Source organism: Amblyomma maculatum, chromosome 1 (assembly GCF_055883805.1).
Source record: "Amblyomma maculatum isolate TAMU_Amacu chromosome 1, ASM5588380v1, whole genome shotgun sequence".
Taxonomy (NCBI): domain Eukaryota; kingdom Metazoa; phylum Arthropoda; class Arachnida; order Ixodida; family Ixodidae; genus Amblyomma; species Amblyomma maculatum.
Genome location: NC_139344.1, coordinates 83989739 through 84008421, shown reverse-complemented (window position 1 = coordinate 84008421; position 18683 = coordinate 83989739). Strand labels below are relative to the sequence as shown.

The 18683-nt window shown below is 43.8% G+C and overlaps 1 long non-coding RNA gene across 5 annotated transcripts; it reads right to left on the bottom strand.

Moving 5' to 3' along the window:
• Positions 1-289: 289 nt before the first annotated feature.
• LOC146202987 (uncharacterized) lies at positions 290-17096 on the bottom strand. 5 transcript variants are annotated; one of them, XR_014703804.1, is made up of 6 exons: positions 16782-17096; positions 15553-15641; positions 14795-14849; positions 10894-10985; positions 3175-3360; positions 290-759 (listed from the first exon to the last, which is right to left on the bottom strand). It is a non-coding gene; the product is annotated as an uncharacterized LOC146202987 (long non-coding RNA). The 5 variants fall into 5 exon arrangements; XR_014703805.1 differs by having other exon boundaries at positions 10917-10985; positions 16782-17095; XR_014703803.1 differs by lacking the exon at positions 3175-3360 and having other exon boundaries at positions 16782-17082.
• Between the last annotated feature and the right edge of the window lie 1587 nt (positions 17097-18683).

The following is an 18683-nucleotide window of genomic DNA, read 5'->3' as shown; positions in this document are numbered from 1 at the left end:
ATGTGATGCGCTCATATTTTTGATGCATTACAAAAATGTTGCAAAAATGCACCAAAAATATAGCTGCCAAATGCTGAAAATACGTCCGACATTTTGAAAACTAGCTACCGAGAAACATAAATGAAGGGCAATACCGACAAACACTTCAATGCGACATTTGTGTCCATTGACATGACCCTTTTTCATGCTCCTTGGTTGACAGTTTTCAAAAGTCAATGTTACTTTAGCTAACTTACCGTTATTTCCGTCCGTATTTTACCAACCCAGTCTGAATATATGTGACACAACTTCCTTTATATCTTTATTTGAAGCATTTGAGTACAATGACCCACCGTGGTGGTGCTGTGGTTAGGGTGCAAGACTTCTGTGCCCGAGGATGTGGGATCGAATCCTGGCCGCAGCAGCAACTTTTCGATGGAGGTGGAAAGCAAGGCGCCTGAGTGCTGTGCAATGTCAGTGCACATTAAAGAACCCCAGGTGGTCGAAATTTCCAAAGCCCTCCACTATGGGGTCTTTCATAGTACTCGCAGCAAACAATTTCGGCCATATCATATCACACATTAAATCACAATACAGTCCATGGAAAAGAAATACGCCTATGCCACTCAATATCTATTTACAGAGTTTAATTTTCAAGAAACAGTGCTACAATACACCAATATATAGAGTAACAAAACACTGATCTCGTGCTAAACGAAAGCAAGTAGAAAGTCCGGACCACAGATCTGGATAGGTTCCAAACTTTGGACGCAACGTGGACTGAAAAGGAAGAAAACAAGACACAAATTAAAGTAGGCTTTTTAACATTCCAATTAACAATCATATACTGCTACAAGAACTAGCTTTAGAAACCAGATGGTTCGTTCCTTCTTAACATGGTTATGAATGATGACAAAACAAAAGTAAAAAAGCTGAGCTGGAGTTGGAAACCGCAATGTCTGAAACGCCGTATTTGAAATGTAGACTATGGCAAAGCCACCAACCTGTAATGGAAACCACAATGGGGCATTCTGTTTTTTTATCTGATCCTGACATGAATATAATAGTTCCATTTTTCAGAATAAAGGAGTGCGGGTTAGAATCTTGGAAGCATATTTTTTTTTTTTATCAGAGAATGAGAAATGAAACATACTTCCCGTTTATGCATGAGGTTCCATAGCGTGCATCAAAGAAAGGACCGAACACGAGCGCTCGTGTTCTGTCCCTTCTTTAATGTGCACTATGGAACCTCATGTAGATTACCCACTAGCCCGAACCCTGACCCTTCCTGTTTATGATTCTTTACTTGCTTTCTTCAATGCATTCGCTGCATTGTTGAATTTGTGACGCAAAAAACTCTGGACCATAGAGTAAGGTAGGTGGGGAAATTTTGACATCGCATGAACTGAAGAGGAAGGAAACAAGACACAAATTAAAGCCCTCTTTTTAACATTTAAAACAATCAAATACTGTAACAAAATAATAAATACTGTAAGCTGTAACAAATATGGTAGCCCCTATTTACGCAAAATAAGTGAATAAAATTCTCAAATGCAGCCCGAATCTGGCCAGGTTAGATATACCAGTACCGCCTTTCTAAAAGCCGGTGTCATGATCACAGCTGACCGCATGCTTTCGTTGATTTATAAATGCAAGAATGGACAACTCCCGCAAAAAAAAAAAAAAAAAAGAAGATAAATGTGCCGCTTCTTAACATTCGCATCCACCATAGCTTATACTACTCCGCACGTTCAGACGACAAGGACGGTCGACTCTGGCAAAAAAAACAAGAAAAAAAAAAAAAAAATCTCCGCTTCTTAACGTCCGCCCTAATCCATCCTAATTTACAACGAAATTTTGTTTTTACACAGCAGCATTTATATAAAAAAAAAACCTCTGTTATATTACGAACTTCACTGCATGAACAGTTTGTCTTTTAGCGGTGTAGAAAATACAAAACCCAAGTTTTCAAACCCTTCCCTTTCCGCTTAATCTTGAATGCATGCATTTGTGACTATAGTACAAGCGAATTTGGAAGAAACAGCAAACGAAACAAGTAAAGCTTTGGTAACATACAATTGCATACCTCAAAATATCAGTACAGTTGAAATTTTCTGTGGAGCCAAGCTGCTCCAAACAGGTGCTCTACCATTAATTTTACCCACAGAAAACCTTTTGACCAAACTTGGGACATCTCAATTAAAATCCTGACTGACGGCTGGAGGTACAAACATTGCCATCAAAAATTATCATGAGCTTCATGTGTTGATACAACTGCCATGAAATGGGTGCTCCCACTCAATACGAAACCAATTGGCGCTGTGAATGTTTTAACGGTACCTGAAAGCCTGCAACTGCATTGCAGGTATAATAGGAATGGGATGTGCAAACTGAAAGTCTCAGCAATATAGACCACCAAGTTCAGTTTGATTCTTGTACTATAAGTTCTCAATGGTTTTCTCACATGAATGCAAACTAGCGCCCATATTGTAAACGTGCCTCGACTCGATGCTCTACCACGAGTGCTTGGAGTGGAGAAAACAGCCACTCCTCCACTTCAGGGCCAATTAGGATTCATGAATCCAACTCGGCATTTCCTCTGACAAGTTCTCTCTCTACTCGAAGCAGCGCAAATGGCATATGGGGATGAAATTAAGGCGTACTTTTGGCCCGAAAACTGTGTGCTAAAGTAGCACGCTTAGTTTTTCATGTTGAGTCTTCAACAACCTTCGCAAGCAAGTTCGATGTTAAGAGCATAGTGGAACTTGTTTTGCGGGCTAGATGAAAAGGGTGGCTGTGAAAAACTACCAAAAATGCTTTTGCGCCTGGCAACAGTCGCTGCTGGTGACAGAGTTTTATTTGTTTGGTGTGAGATGTTCTCGCCCTTTGCTGCTTTGCCTTTTTTTTTTTTATTGCCATGCTTTGACAGACATCAAAATACATTTAAAAAAAAAAAAAGTAAAAGCCGGCACTTTCTATGAACATGGCTTTGGCCTTCAGAGGGCTCGGGGGCAAATGGTGAAAACCTGCATGCTGCTTCACAGTGCGTTTCAGCGCATACACACTGAATTCGGAGCCCTAACTGAAAATGTGCTTGAAGAGAATGCCTTCGCTGGCAGCGAATATCCTTCCGTAGGACAAGCACACCAATGCACTCCCTCGACAGCGCCGCGCGTCTGAAGACGCACTACGTACCCTCAGGTGACAGGCAAGCCATTGATGCGTGGGGTGCAGCACAGATGTCCACACAGCCCCACCGCGCCTTCGGTGCACCCCAGCTTATTGCATGTGACATGCTGTTCCCCCACGACAAGTTTGCCGCCGTTCATCAGACAAGGCGAGCTATGGAAGGAGTGCGCCTCCCCCACAGCTCGAGTCCACCTGCAAGCAAGCTCACCATTAACCGTGAAATGCGCGCCTCAACTCTGCACTCAGTAGGCTCCGAAAAGTTGTTCGCTTCATCGGCAACGACTTGAAATGTACCCACACCACAGACGCATAATGCGATAATCAATTACAGTACTGGTACCGGCGGCTGATCACAGTTATAGACCTCCTTCACTCCGGCTACGTCACGAAAATGCGGTGGCGCTGTCGTCGTTAGTGACTTTCGCCTTGTAGGCAAAACAACGCTTCAGTCGCCTTGCATCCCGTGATTGTGAGATGGCTTGTTGCTGCCGGGAAATGCAGAGTACCATGCCGACTAATCGCTTCACTATGACATGTGCTGAAAGGCACACAAGAGGAAGTTTAGTAAGCTTGCAAAGGCTTCTTGCCGACAATGGTCGCCGTAAACAGTTGTGGGCCGCCGCGGTGAAGCGCCAAGGCTGAATACCGACGCCTGCTCATCGAATATGCGGCAAACACTTCGTTACGGCTAAGCTGGAGCTTATTCACCTTTACGCCAGAGCGGTCTACCGGATCAAAGGTCGCGAATCACTCGAGTTTGGCCTTTTTACGACGCGTGATGGGATCTTGGTGTGCGGGCGCGGATGCGCTGGTAACATACATAGACGAGGCAGTCATATATATGTTGTATTGCGTAGGCCTGTTTCTTTGTTGGAGCATGCATAGATGTTTACCTATGTGAACTGTTCCTCGTTTTTTCACTTTGGTAATTGTATGTATGCGCAGTGAGCTGCTACTCGAAAGATCTGTGTTGCACTCCTCGATCTGTGATATATATGTTGCATGGCTAACCTTCGCCACGTTCACGTCAAATTATTTTTATTACTTCCAGATGAAGACTCCCACTTCACGTTAACAGCTAGTGATTTGGATCGGAGCTGCATTTCTTTATTTATGCCGAGCGCTTATATTTGTATTCACAGCGGCTGATTGTGAATGAGAGTTGTGGGGTTTATCCTACATTACCGCGGCCACAGTGGCGAGACCGAACTGGGCCACCCTAACTACGGAACCACGGGTGAAGGTAAAAACGGCCCCTGAAAAGAGGTCCCCAGAAGATACAGCCACGAAACAAAGGCCCCTGGACTATATGGCTCCGGAAAAAATGTCCAGAAAGGTTCCCTCAGGAAGCGGCCCCTAGGAAAAAATGTCACCGAAGAAATTGACTGAAATCTGCCCGGAACTCACTTCGCGAAAAATTAAACATCTTATGATGCTTTTTTTTCTTTTTCTTTTTTTTTAGAATAGATGTAACCATTGTTTGTGTACTGGGTCCTCTGGGTGCTTTACGCTTTTACAGAAACTGGAGAAGACTTAGCATGAAAGAATATCGAAAAAAAAAAAGCCCCACCACTACATAATATCCAGCGAGTATTATGCGGTGCATAGTTTCCAGTTTCCAAGCTGGGAAATATCGCTCTTTAATATAGGTCTAATCACCCGGCTAATATTACACATTCGAGAGACGTGCTTGTCCTCCACCGCACAAATTTCGGTGCCATAATGGTTTCCTTCTTCTTCTTCTTCTTTTTTTTTTTTTTTGCGAACGCACAGCATCAGTACCATGTTTTGCAAATTTCTAGCGGACGGGTAGAAAGAAGCACTGTAGCCTACATTACTGCGGTTAGACTCGAGGAAACTCAGTATAGGCTTTTAGTAAAAGAACTACAGGACGTGAAAAAAAAAAAAAAACGGCGGGGTTCAAAATATACTGTTCAAGCTAAAACCATAAACACAGATGGCAGATAAAAACAGTAAAAGTTGATTACAATGAGCGAAATTTATCGCTGATAAATCAATCACCGGGCAAGGCGAAAGCTCGACTTTGTAGTGCGTTTAATTGCATCTATTTGGGGACATTTTATCCGAGGCCATTTTTTCCGGGACCACTTTTTCCTGGGACGTTTTTACCGGAACCCACGTAACCACATTGGCCGCTGCAGCTCGTAATTGTAATGCAAGCTAACAGCGTGACTACCCGTGATAAAATTGCTAGCATTAACGACGACAGCCGCCCACGAACAGAGCAGATATAACAGACGCACAGCGTTGTGATTTCAGTGAATAACGAAATGATACGCAAGTCCGTGCAGTGTTAAGGCTACTGTTGCCATGCTGACCTAAATCACCTTACCCATACAGCCGCTCGACGCTAGCGAGGTGCTTCGTGCTTACCAAGAACACTCATTTGCCGCTCGGTGTGAAGAATCATCCGATAACGCAATGATGCTTTTAGCGGACTACATAGTACGCGGTTTGCGGCGTACTTGACTCAAAGTAGTTGTAAGCATCCGAAGCTTTGTAATTCTCTATGCGTTCCGCGCTTAATTTTCTCGGAGAAAACAGCAAATAGATGTCAACGTCGCTCATTTTTCCTGGCGGCAGCAACGCTTCTCTTGTGCGCCTTGAACCGAATCTCCATCGGTACGGCGTGCGGGCTCGTACGCTGCACGCCGTGTAGCTAGAGTTTTTCAATGTATCGTTTCTGTCCTCACCGCTGAGGCTCACGAATACTAGCACATGGTCATTTCGTCTGCCAAGAAGGCGCCTACAAATCACAATAACACGGCCTTAACAAGCTTGGCCACAGTGCCGCGGCCGCGTTCGTGCTTTTTGCCTACCATGGGATCGCTGACGATAGCAGCGCCACCTCGATCATCTTGTTTGTTTGCAAACATGAAGGAGGTCTATAAAAGCTCGGCACGGGCAGCAAGAGGCTACGGCCACACCTGTAAAACTATAACGTGCCAGATGTCCTGGGTCGCTGTCACTTTCAGCCAATGCTTTAGAGAAAGGTTTGGTGCATCCTCGTCATATCCACTTTCGTGAAGTTTGGTATACCGGTAGAACAAAGTCCACACAGCGAGCAAACAATGTGATGTCCTCAGTGTTTACAAGTGGAGTGGTCGAGGAGCGGTGCCAAGGCAGCGGCACTGCGGACTAGATTCTTGAGAAAACTCGAGTTCTCTCTGCCACTGTTGGGAGTTATTCGAGTGGAGGTTGTTTTCTGAAACGAAAAACGGGCCTCGGGGGCCGCTTGGAGTAGAAGTTAGAGTGAAGGCGCAGTCGTGAATATGGCGGTAAGACTAACTGCCACATTCACGACATGCCTTCACTGCAACTTCTACTCCAGGCCGCTTGGAGCGGCAGATCTGTTTTTTTTTTTTCTTTTTTTTGCCAGAGTCGACCATCCTTATAGTCTGAATGTGCGGCGTAGCATAAGCTTTGATAACTCTGATCAGCTGCCGGTACCAGTACTGTAATTGATCATCGCATTACACTTTTGTGGCATGGGCACATTTCAAGTCGTCACTGGTAAGCGAAAGTTTCGTGGCTTGCCCTGCGCGATGGCTTCCCCAGACGACGGTGGACTTGCAGGGGAGCAGTGTGTTACATGCAGTAAATTGGGGGAACTGGAGGTGCGGAGAAGCTGTGCGGACATCTGTGCTGCACCCCACGCATCAGTGCCTTGCCCATCGCAGTCGAAGAAGCGCATTCATTTACTCATCCTACAGAGCGATATTTGCAGTCAGCAAAGGGCATGGCTTTTCAAGCAGGTTTTCAATTATGGCTCCGAACTTGTCCGAAAGAGACTGGGCAATCAATGAACAGAAGGGTAAATGAACATCGGGCAGACACAGGCAAAAACCTCCCAAAAGCAGCTTCCCAGCATTTCAATCAGATGGGCCGTAAGGTTATTGAAATTTCAGTAAAACAAGCTTTTGGGCGAGTTGGTAGCTTACATTCGACATAGCGTTGGTCCTTGTGTACGTGTCTTCCTTCTGTGATTGTGTTTTTTTTCGCTGCGGCTATGTCTTATTGAAATTTATTTATTTATTCTCCATGTTGGGCTTTAAATCTTCAAGGGACACAAAATATAGGGTGGCATATCTAATCCATAAATTTAGAAGATTGGAACCAACAGGAGCAAATATTGTTACGTGGAAACTATGTATTTACAGTATATTTACAACAGCCTCAACAAGCATAGCCGCGAGCAGCAACATGGAACCAGGCCCACTTTGTTGTCATCTCCTTGTCCCCTCCAAGAGGCAAGTGAAGGAAACACTTCGTTGTCGTTATCTTGCAACAATATCTTGAAAGAAGCAGTAGTATTCCTTAAATATATTTCCTCTCTGCCACAACTAGTCATGACAACAATCCCATAAAGTGTAAATAGTACACTTTATTCATAGCATATGTACCGTCTTTGCCAAAAGTAACCCGGCTGTTCCGAAGGCTGGCGGAGCAAGCGCGCGGCCGTGTGGCGGCGTTGCGCTCCCTGTGGCTTATTGGCGCTCGTCTGCTCCAAGGGTACAACAGCTGACGTAACTTCGTACCCTCACTCTCGCCCGTTGGATGATAAAAACTAGGCGCGTATGATGTGTGGGCTGCGGTTTCACGCGTGCGAAGCCTGGTTGTGCCCAGCGAGGGCGCTCAGTATAGCGACGGGGCTATTATCTCTTCTCGGCAACTGCAGAAAACAGAAAAGCAGGTGATAGTAGACACGGTGAGCTCTTGTTCGTTTCTAGGACGAATATGTGCTAGACAATGCTGCTCTGAAATAAGGGTTCCGCGAACGAGAAAGCAGTCATGTGCATATAATGGCTAAGCGTGAGGAAGCTTTCATTATCGTTTGTTACCTATACCAAAACTTACCTACAAGCAAATGCTAGAATTTGTTAGAATCAAACATTGATCTTATTTATACACAGCCTCCCCAAGGGACTAGCACAATTTTGCAAGCCTAAAAGAGAGATAAGGTGGCTTGGAAGGGTTCACAAGCTTTCCCTTAACTTTATACCGGAGTTACGGTCCGTAAAATTGCAGTACGCAAGGCACCTCTGAGAAAGCCTGTTGAAATTTCAAGGTGCGTTATCATTCTTTGTGTACAGGCGCATCAAACACGCAGGAAAGCGCAATTCTGCTAGTGTGTTTCAGTAGTGGATTGGAGAACACAACCACGTATAATTATATAGCGAGAAACGCGACATCTGCTTCAGGGCAGTTGCCGAGAAGAGCGAATAGCCCCGTCGCTATACTGAGCGCCCTCGCTGGGCATAACCAAGCTTCGCTCACGTGAAACCGCAGCCCGCACATCATACGCGCCTAGTTTTTATCATCCAACGAGCGAGAGTGAGGGTGCGAAGTTACGCCAGCTGTGGTACCCTCGGAGCTGACGAGCACCGATAAGCCACAGGGAGCGCAACGCCGCCACACGGCCGCGCACTTGCTCCGCCAGCCTTCGCAGCAGCCTGGTTACTTTTGGCAAAGACGGTACATACTCTGTATTTCCGCCCCCCTCCTGTAATAGCAAAAGCTCCAAGTGTTTTTTCAAACATGTTCATTTCTCATTACTTCTTACTTTGGTTCCCCCTTGAATCGTTTCAGATAATGCCATGCTTGGCAGGTATAATAAACTCTGATTTGTTGTTATTTTAATTTTTTTTGTCCTTCTCTCCCCTTTCCAAAACCTCTTGATAGCTGTTCCCATGCAGCTAGCTGTATTGCTCATCAGGTCCCTTTGGAATGCTTGTCCCTTTCAATGTATGAAGGAGCACTGAACAAGGGTAAAAGGGGTACAAAAATGCTGAATTGGGTGAGTTGGTGCGTTTGCATTTGTCCTTGTCTTCTTTGCGCTACGTTTCCTAAAATGTAAAAGGGGTACATCTCAGTTTGCAGGTCGAGCCAACGTTTCGACAAGTGGACTTGTCTTCGTCTGGGCAATGCGATCATCAGTGGCAGGGGTTTAAATACGCTGTTGCTTCCAAAGAAGAAAAGCTGTGGAGGTGAAAGTGGGTGAGAATAAAGCAGGTGAAGGAGTGGGGAGGGGAGGATGGGTGAGAAGATGAGAAGAAAGTAGGTCATGGAGTGAACAAAAAAAAAAAAAACATCTTCAGTATGTATTTCTCAGCCTGGAACCAGGGATCCTGTGGCCAGCAAAAGAAGTAAAACAGCATACCAGGAAAAACTACAATACCGGGTAGATGATTAGTCACCACTTAAGAGAATCCCTTAAGTATATTCCCTATGCAATATAACTATTCGGGGAAACAATCCCACATAGCGTTAATTGTACAGTTTATTCACAACGCATGTACACTCTATTCCCTTCTGCAATAGCATAAGCTGTACATGCTTCTCCAAACACATTTCCCCCTTATCACTTGTTGCTTGAGTTTGTCCTCAAACTTTTTCTTTTGCATGTCATTTGTGGTTCACTGTGCAGTTATTATCCTGTGACTTTGTACTAACCTCCCCCCCCCCCCCCCCCCCCCGCCCACCACCACCACCACCATCTTTGCAGAAAGTTTTAAGAATTGGCCCCTTTAGATATATTCCTTATCAGGGCCCTTTGCAAAGCCTGTCCCTTTGTCAGGTGTATCTGCACCAAACCCTCTTAAGTGGTGACAAATCATCTACCCGGTATTTTAGTTTTTCCTGGTATGCTGCTTTTACTTCTTTTGCAGGCCACCACAAGATCCCTGGTTCCAGGCTGAGAAATACATACTGAAGATTTATTTATTTTTTCACTTCATGACCTACTTCCTTCTCACCCATCCTCCCCTCCACACTCCTTCACCTACTTTCTTCTCATCCAATTTCCCCTCCTAATCTTTTCTTCTTCGAAAGCAAAAGAATATTTAAACCCTTGCCAGTGATAATCACTTTGCCCAGACGAAAACAAGTCCACTTGTCGAAACGTTGGCTCGACCTGTGAACTGAGGCGCACCCCTTTTACCCTTGTTCAGAACTTCTTCGTACCGGGTAAACCATCTTCCTTTCGTTCTACCTGTCCCCTTTCAAGAAACACGTGTCAGCATCGAATCTGCTTTAGGTGCTGACAATCGTTTACTTTGCATATTAAATTTTCTTGCTGCTGCTGCTTTTCTTTCTTTTTTTTTTTTTTTTTTCATGTGATGATGAAAGCACTGGTTCCATGCTCATAGAAATTCATACCCAAGGAAACATTCTTTCACTTCTCGCCCTGCTTCTTTCTCCCCCCCCCCCCCCCTCCCTAGATTGTCTTCTTCGGAAGCAAAACCGTATTTAAAACCTCCACCAGTAATTGTGCTGCCCAGACGAAGACAAGTCCCCTTGTCGAAATGTTGGCTCGGCTTGCTAACTGAGGCTCCCCCTCTACACTTGTTCAGTGCTCTTTCATCCTACAAGCGAATTCCCTACTTTGATCTAATAGATATGCCACCTTCATGGTCCCAACAGCGCAACAAACATTGTTTAGACTTGATGTTAAACTCTTCTGTTCATAGTAAAACTGAAGGTGTATCTGGGATGATTAGATTTCTTACTGCTTAGACTGTGCAGCTCTGTCAGGTCAATTTTCAGTGCCCCAATGAGGCATTTACACTACCCAACTTGACACACAGTACTTTCTGAGAGAATCATGCTTAGCAACGGGTATAAAAAAATAATGAGGAATAGGTGCCTCTTATAAAGGGCTACAGGTTAACTTAATTTTCATTGCATCAGTTGATCAACACTTACAGGACAGCCAAAACACTCAGTACCTCCAGTATTTCCTGCTGCTGCACCAGCCATCCCAGAAGTATTGAAGACGTCAACAAGTTCTGGCAACTCTATAAAACAACAGAACATTACAGAAAGAAAACATGAGCAACACTGCACATTGGAGCTTCAGATGGGTGAAGTTTAAATTTCGCAAACTTATTTAGCTACCGACAGCACAGAGCAACACAAAGATGCTACTCAGCTAGAAATAATTTGCACTATGTCGTGCAGCAACCAACAATGCTACTGAGTAAAACTTATTTGCCTTTGTCTGGGCCTTAGAAAATAACCTTTTTTTTTTTTTTCATTTGCTCCTGCACAAGGTCTACAGACATAATCAGAAAGGTATCACTTGCAGAGTTTAGAAATCGTCCTTGAGGTGGCACCACAAAAGGCAGCTATGTATTGTACAACCAACGCCGATTGAGCTACCACTGCACAGCACCAACTATAAGATTGGAATGCAAGGAGGCAGTGTCCATATTCCAGTGTACATAAAGCAATACCTACAGGAAGAAGGTGTGCCTACATACGCACCCGCCAGCTGCTCGGTTAAGTGGACTCACTTGCTCAAAATAATGCGCAATGGTCTCAACTGCCTCAGATGAAACAGACAAAGCGAGCACTCAGATTAAAATATTCAAGGTGCATTCTGAATGAGTGAGCCCAAGAAAATTTGCACTTTTCTTTCTAGATGCAAGATTTCTGGTTCCCAATTCAACGAAAATGTTTGTACTCTAAAAAAGTAGTCGCATACAGTGCTAAGTCTGAACGACAAGCACTGTATCGCAACAGTGCTCAGATAACAACATTTTAGCACACATTATTTGGATTACATAACTGGTATCAAAGCCTCCCTTGACCTTCACCCACTGGAAATTCCGACGGAAAATTGCACAACTTTGCCCTCATTGACCAAACTTGCTCTTAGAGTTGCCACTAGGCACTTCTTGTTGCCATTATAATTCAATGAGCGTCCAGCGTCTTCATGGTCACACTGATGCTTTCAACAGGTCCTTTTTTCTAGACCAATTGCAGCATGGAATAAATTATCCGAATCAATAGCCTCCAAGCATGACATTTAAATTTACGACTATACTTGCTCCCGATCTAAACGAACAACTACAATGGTTTCCTTTCTGTGCAATTTTTATTCTTTCGAGTTTATGTGATTGTGGTCTATGTTACATTTGTTTTTGCTCTTATACTGCCATAGTCTGTTTTAGGAGTTTTTGAATTGTGCTCAGGTACAATTTATGGTATTCTTGTATTGCTGTTGTATTACTGCATTGTAGTGCCTGTTCTCGTTTTTCATTTCCTGACCGCTGATACATATGTTATCGATCCCCCCCCCAATGTAATACCCCACTTGGGGCCTTTAAGGGATAGAAAAGGATGATGATAATGATGATGAGACAGACTATTTGGCTGGCAGAAAATGTCTGCTCCTTTCCAGCTCTTCAACACAGTAAAGGTTATGTGAACGCATAACTTTTTCTATCACGCAAACAAGACAGGCAGTCTTGTGCTCGTGCCAATAACTTTGGCATGTAATTATGCGACATAGTACAGCTAGAAGCAATATAAGAGAGAACACAGGAGCACGTGGCCTCCACACTTTGCAAAGTGCTGCCACCGACATGTGATCAGAATCAGCAGTAAAAGCGCACGCAAAGTAAGCTTGGACGGCTCCTTTTTCCGAGGATGCCCTTTACATTATTTCTTTAAGCAAAGAAATAAGTGGTCAGTGGTACCATATACTCATGGATTGACCCATAATTTGATGAAGATTGGACACAGACATGGCATCCGGATTGTGTCCTGCGACATAAAACAGAGCCAAAGGCAAGTTTGCTCGAGTGAATAACCAGGAGTTTAAGTCTAGATGCCAAACTGCGCACCAGACAAGGTACTCCGATTGTATCCAGGGGATTGTCTACCAGATTCCCTTACATTGTGGGAAGCAATACATTGATTAAAACTTCCTGCTGGGCGAGTTGGTAGTTCATCTTGATGTAGGGTTTTTTTTTTTTTTTTAGCGCAAACGTCTCGCCTTTGTCTTTGTTTGCGCTAAAAAAAAAAAAAACCTACATCAAGCAGTACATTGGACAAACAGGAAGATTCATTAATGACAAAATTAGAGAGCACGCTGCAGCAATATCGGAGAAGTCAGACACCAACCTCGCAGTGCACTGCAGAGGCTGCTTTATTTGTATTTGCAAAGACCAAAAATGTCCAGCTGACCTTCACAATGTGAAGGTTTTGAGAAGGAATAAGGACAGGTTAACAAGGGAAATTTTCGAAGCACGTGCAATCAGGAGCTCGGAAGACCAGTGTGTTACCACGCCTTCAGTGGTACTGTTGAAAAAGGAATCAGATTACGCTTGTTGGCAGGATGTTAAAGATAAGGAATAAGTTAGCTGCAGAGGTAAAGTGAAGGGAGAAAAGATGCGCGGGTTCAGATCAATATAGTTGTCAGTGCAGCGTTGTCCTTGTGTCTGTGTGCGTTTCTTCGGTTTTGTTCCCCTGCTCTGCTGCCTCCTTCCAAGATGTTACACCAATTAGCTCAACATTCTACTCTATTATTGTTCAACTGAGTGATTTCATGTGAAAACCAAAGCCTTGAATGTACACGGCATTGCGCTCCACTGTTTAGGGCATTTAAAAGGCAATAGATGAGAAATGTATGTGACAGTCAAGCACAGCAAAACTGAACATGCCGCGCCTACATTTCTTGCCATCACTCCCTTGTGTTTCGCCCTGCAGCTCGGAAATTTCTTTCTTTCCCTACTTCTTGTTACGCTTTTCCGCTCTTTTACTTCTGAGTGAACTGCACCACCTTCCTTCCATATTCATAGCCAGCTTTACTTTTTTATCCTATGCACTGCATTCTTTCCTTCACGGTTCTAAGGCTTATGTAAAGTTGGCTCCTTAGTGTTGGTGAGCCTGATGATAAAGCCATTAAAAAAGCAGTTTTGCATTTTTTGTTTTTTTTTTTTTTATATCTGCCCTTCGATTCTAAGTAGTGCGTGTGCAGTGATGTAATTTCAAGGGAAGTACATCCCCGTGGCCAGGTGCACTTTACGACAACTGATTGTTACCAAAAATGTTTTTACCATTTAGGCAAAAGATGTCACTTATGGAAGAGGAACTGGGACTTCAGTTTCATTTTACTATATCCGAGTTTACTATAGTGGGGTTCCACTGTATTAGCACTGCGCTGCGTGTTCGTTTATTGTTAGTTTCGCTGAGCTAAGACAGTGCACTCTTAGACAGGCCCTCCAATGGTTAACCGGCTTCAAGACATAGCAATAAATGAACCAGCTGTGAATGGACCCCTTTCTAAGTCAAGCCAGAGCTTTGAAATCAATACTGGGTTGCAGGCAGTCACAAATTTGCAGTGATGGCAGATAGGACTGGGACAGGCATTGAAAAACATTCCTCATCATATGTCTAATTCTGCACATGCACCATGCCAATCATTTATAGTGCCAGAGAGTGCCATGTAATGATTGATCACAGGCCTTTAATTGTGACACTCAATTGTACCGTGAAAATCCTTCCCCATTTACAAAAGTAATCATTAGCTGTAACATGACCTGTAGAAATTGACACAGAGAGCTGAGGCTGTGTGATCACTACATGCATAATATGATGCTGCATTCCCAGGCCATTAAAATTGCAAACAAGCCATTCATTTCTCCAGTAGACACAATATGAAAAATTTTTGACTGATTTTAACTCTTATTTATGTGGAGGATCATAATATTGCAAAAGTGTATTTAAATTGCCAATGACAATTTTTTATTCAATATGAGTTATGCATAGATAAGCCTTCTAACTACTTCAACATAGCCAAAAACATGTAGTTGCTTACCTTTTGATCTAATTCCAGCCTAAGATGCTGTGTCCCCCTTTCGTTTTCCTGGCTTCTATTATACAAAAAAGAAACACCATAATTTTTTTTTCAAAAATGAGGTTTAACTGCTTAAACACAAACAATTTAGAACTGATTCCTAGCTTTTAACAAGCAGCAGTCATTCATCAATAAGAGGCCTGGAGGAATGTAAGAGACTAATGGTATAATGAAGAATGCAATTTGAACATTATTTTCAATAGCAATCTGTGGTACTTAAGAGAATAGTGAAAGCTTAGCATCAACACTAAGGCAACAGCCACCAAGCTGCCCATTAAGGCTCAGAAAAATAATTTATTTTGCCAATGTACTGCATGTTAAACTCGCTGAAATTGGTGTGCCAGACTTACTGAATAACATAAAAAGCTTTCTGCTGAATAATTTGACAATCTACCAGCTCCAAGATGCTGTGGAGCTGGCCGATACACATGGGGTTCACGACCACCCTGTACAGGATTTCTGGCTCAAACAGGCTTCTGCAGCACACTGGTAACTCGAATAAGGAAGTTGCTACATGATGATCTTAAAACATACCTTGATGGCCTGCAGATCTATTTAATTTCTGACTCTGTCTCAGGGATTAGATTGCAAACGTAAGCATTTTATGCTGTTGTCAAAGAAGGAAAACAATACATTTTTACAGAAATCTAAAAAGCAATACAAAACATTTTCTCATTATGGCCTATAACACACGAATGGAAGGTACAGAAGACAGAAACCTTGCTGGTCTTCAGTCGATGGGCATCACCATATCCCTCCTCTTCCTCAAGCATTGCATTCAGTAATATTTCCAGATTGCTGCGCACAGCTAGGAAGAAGAAAACCTATTAGCAGACATTCTCATACCCGTCTTTGCTTCACTCTATATTATGGCTTGTGAATGACATCACTTGCCTTAACATACAAATGGCACAGTTCAAAATTGAGCTCTTGCTCTGAAAAAGCAATGACTATGTTCATATTTGTTTTTACATATCGAACACCCTGGGCGGGGACACTTATATCCCCACCCACGGTGTCCGATATGCAAGAACAAAAATGTTGAAGCAGACATTCACCACTTGCTGTGGGACTGCCCAGCACTGAAATTGACACGAATCCGGCACTTGGCGATAGCTAGCCTACCAGCAAACAATCCGGCCTCGTATATCACCTGGACGGAGGGACATCATTGCTCACTCCTTGACTTCATAAAATCACCCAACCTTTTTCCATTAATTTAATCATTTCTTCATTCTTCATCTCATACCCTACTGATGCCCTTCGGCAGTAAATATCGTTAAAAAAAAAAAAACAAAAAAAAAACAGACGGCACAAGCAGGCAATGTACTTTCCGGTTCTAACCAAAAAACATTGATAAACATTCGCCGGTAAAAAAATTACGGCATCTGAAAAACCCAATAACGCCGGTTTTTGGTATCTAGGACCAGTTCTTGACGAAAAACTTTCCTCTTCCGTCCCTTCAGAGTACAGAAACAAGCATAAAGTATTTTAACCATGGCTCCACTTGTTTACGACACTGCAAAATCCGGACACTGCGATATGTGCCAAAAGTCTTTCTGTGGCGTGACATCGTATTTTTTTCTCCCTTAATACCAACGTTGGGGAAAAAAAATTACTGCACTGTCGACATGTTGAGTACTACGTGCATGCCCCTTCTCCCCAAGGAGGGCCGTAAATATAAATAACCAAAGAACCTGGGAGACCCTGCACAGCTCTGACCCTGAGACCCAGCTGGGCGCGATCAACCTGACCGAAGAACAACGCGCACCAGCCAGCATCCGAGGCGAAGCGCCAGACGCGGGTGGAGGAGATACGCGAAGTCTATTCCTCCTTCTTGATAAACATGCATGCATACCGCCACAGCGAAATAGCAACGCTATCTGGCTCAATGCAAGGGCGCCAGTTCTACATCTGCAAAAAATACAATAACAGTCTGTATACTTACGGCTGAACTTGACAGCTTGCGCAACGAGCAGCTTTGATGAGCCAGTTGCCCGCCGTTTTTTATCCTCTCGGGCCAGGCAACGTTTATCCGATTGACCTTCTGTGAAGGGCCGCTGAACGTCGGCAAGGTTTTTGAGTTACGTTTGACGACTGCGTCGTGCCCCTGAATTACATTAACATACTCTACAGCAAAAGACTCATCGGGAAATTGGAACAGCGCGAACTTGAACAAGGTATCACATGTCACCAATGGATCCCAAAATGGCCTAATCGCACGTGTGTCGCACCCGCCACCTATAAGGAGTAAATAATGTTTCTGTCTCTTCTTTTAGTAGTAACTCACACCATTTAGCCCAAATATAGCCTTTGTTATTCTATTTTAACGATATTTTTCCTAATTTATTTTTTTTTCACTTATGACATCTTTTTACCATGTATACAAGCATGGCCTCCGAGATCATCGTTTGGTGATCTCGGAGGCCGTAATACAAGCAACCTTTTTATATATTTATTTTCCAAATTTTATAGGCCTACACGACACATTTTTGTCTCGCTTGACATTGACACACACAATGTTCTTACACAGCTCCTTCTGCATCTGCTTTTGTGTCTGCTTAGGTTTTGTAACGCGCCATAATGTGTACAGCTTCATATACAAAGGCGTAGCAATTTCATTATCAACTCCATTCTTATTTTATTTTTATTTTTTTGTCAATTAGCGGTCGCCGTCGTCAGACAAGTACTGCATGTTGCTCCTTTTGCCCGGAAGTTAACGAAGAACTCGTCCGCAGTGTTATGAGGACGATTGTTCGAGAGGATAACAATTCGGCGTTCTCGCTGTCTCGGCATCATTTCACTAGAACTGCTAGCTGAGAGGCGCACACGACCACAAAACATCAGTCATGATGTATGTGCACCCCTCGAATGTATTCAGGAAAACAAAAGGGACGCAGGAGGTTTAGGAGGTATGATCTAGTCCTGAAAGTGGTATACGTGAGTCCCTCTTAATCACTTGAGTAAGAGACAGAGAAGATCGGCATCGTGGCCATCGTGGCCACGGACGTTCCGCCACGCTATGCTCTGTGGCCATTTCAACGTGTTAGCAAGCACATCGCAAGACATCGTCGCTGCCGTATTCAGCTGATTGTAGTGCATATGTGAAAGAGCATATGTGTGATCCGTACTAAGCTCGCCATACGTGTCTGACACGACGTCCCGTATATTTGCTTGTGTTATATACGTGATCGGGATTGGGGCAGGGGGTCGGTAGAACACTGCATGGGAACGGGCCGCGGGCCGGGGCTTTCTGTGTATACAGCTTCTTTCGGAAATGAAGGAAACCTGCCGCTGAATTTGGTCCAGTGATTTATTTGACGCCGAATAAAAGAAAGCGTATTGTAGACAAAGGAGTAAAATGTCTTTCCAAAACTATCTCGACGAAACATTTGCTTCTACAGATACTACTGCCCTTAATTCTCTGTTGAGAATATTATTACTGTAAGCTTTTTTTTTTTTTTTTGTCTCATCTTGGCTTATTTTTATGTACTGGCGGTAAGCAGTACATTTTTAAGGCGTCTGCGCATGCAGACTTTGTCGGGCCTGGGGCGGGCCAAGTGGAAACGCGGGCCAGGTACGCGCCTGGTTCATGTGTGCATGGGCCAGGCCCAGTCCCGGGCTTGGAGTTATGGGCCCGGGCTGGGCTCGGCCTTTAAACGGTGGGCATGGGCCGGGCCCGGACCGGAAAATCAGGTGCAGTGCTCTAGTCATGGGGTCGAGCGTGTGTTAATGCTGGAAGCACGTAGAGCATGAAAGCTTGCAGCGCGAACCCAGGACCCTTTTTGTAAGAAATTTCTATAAGCCATCCAGATATATCAACTGGGAATTAAGTTCTATAAACAAATTA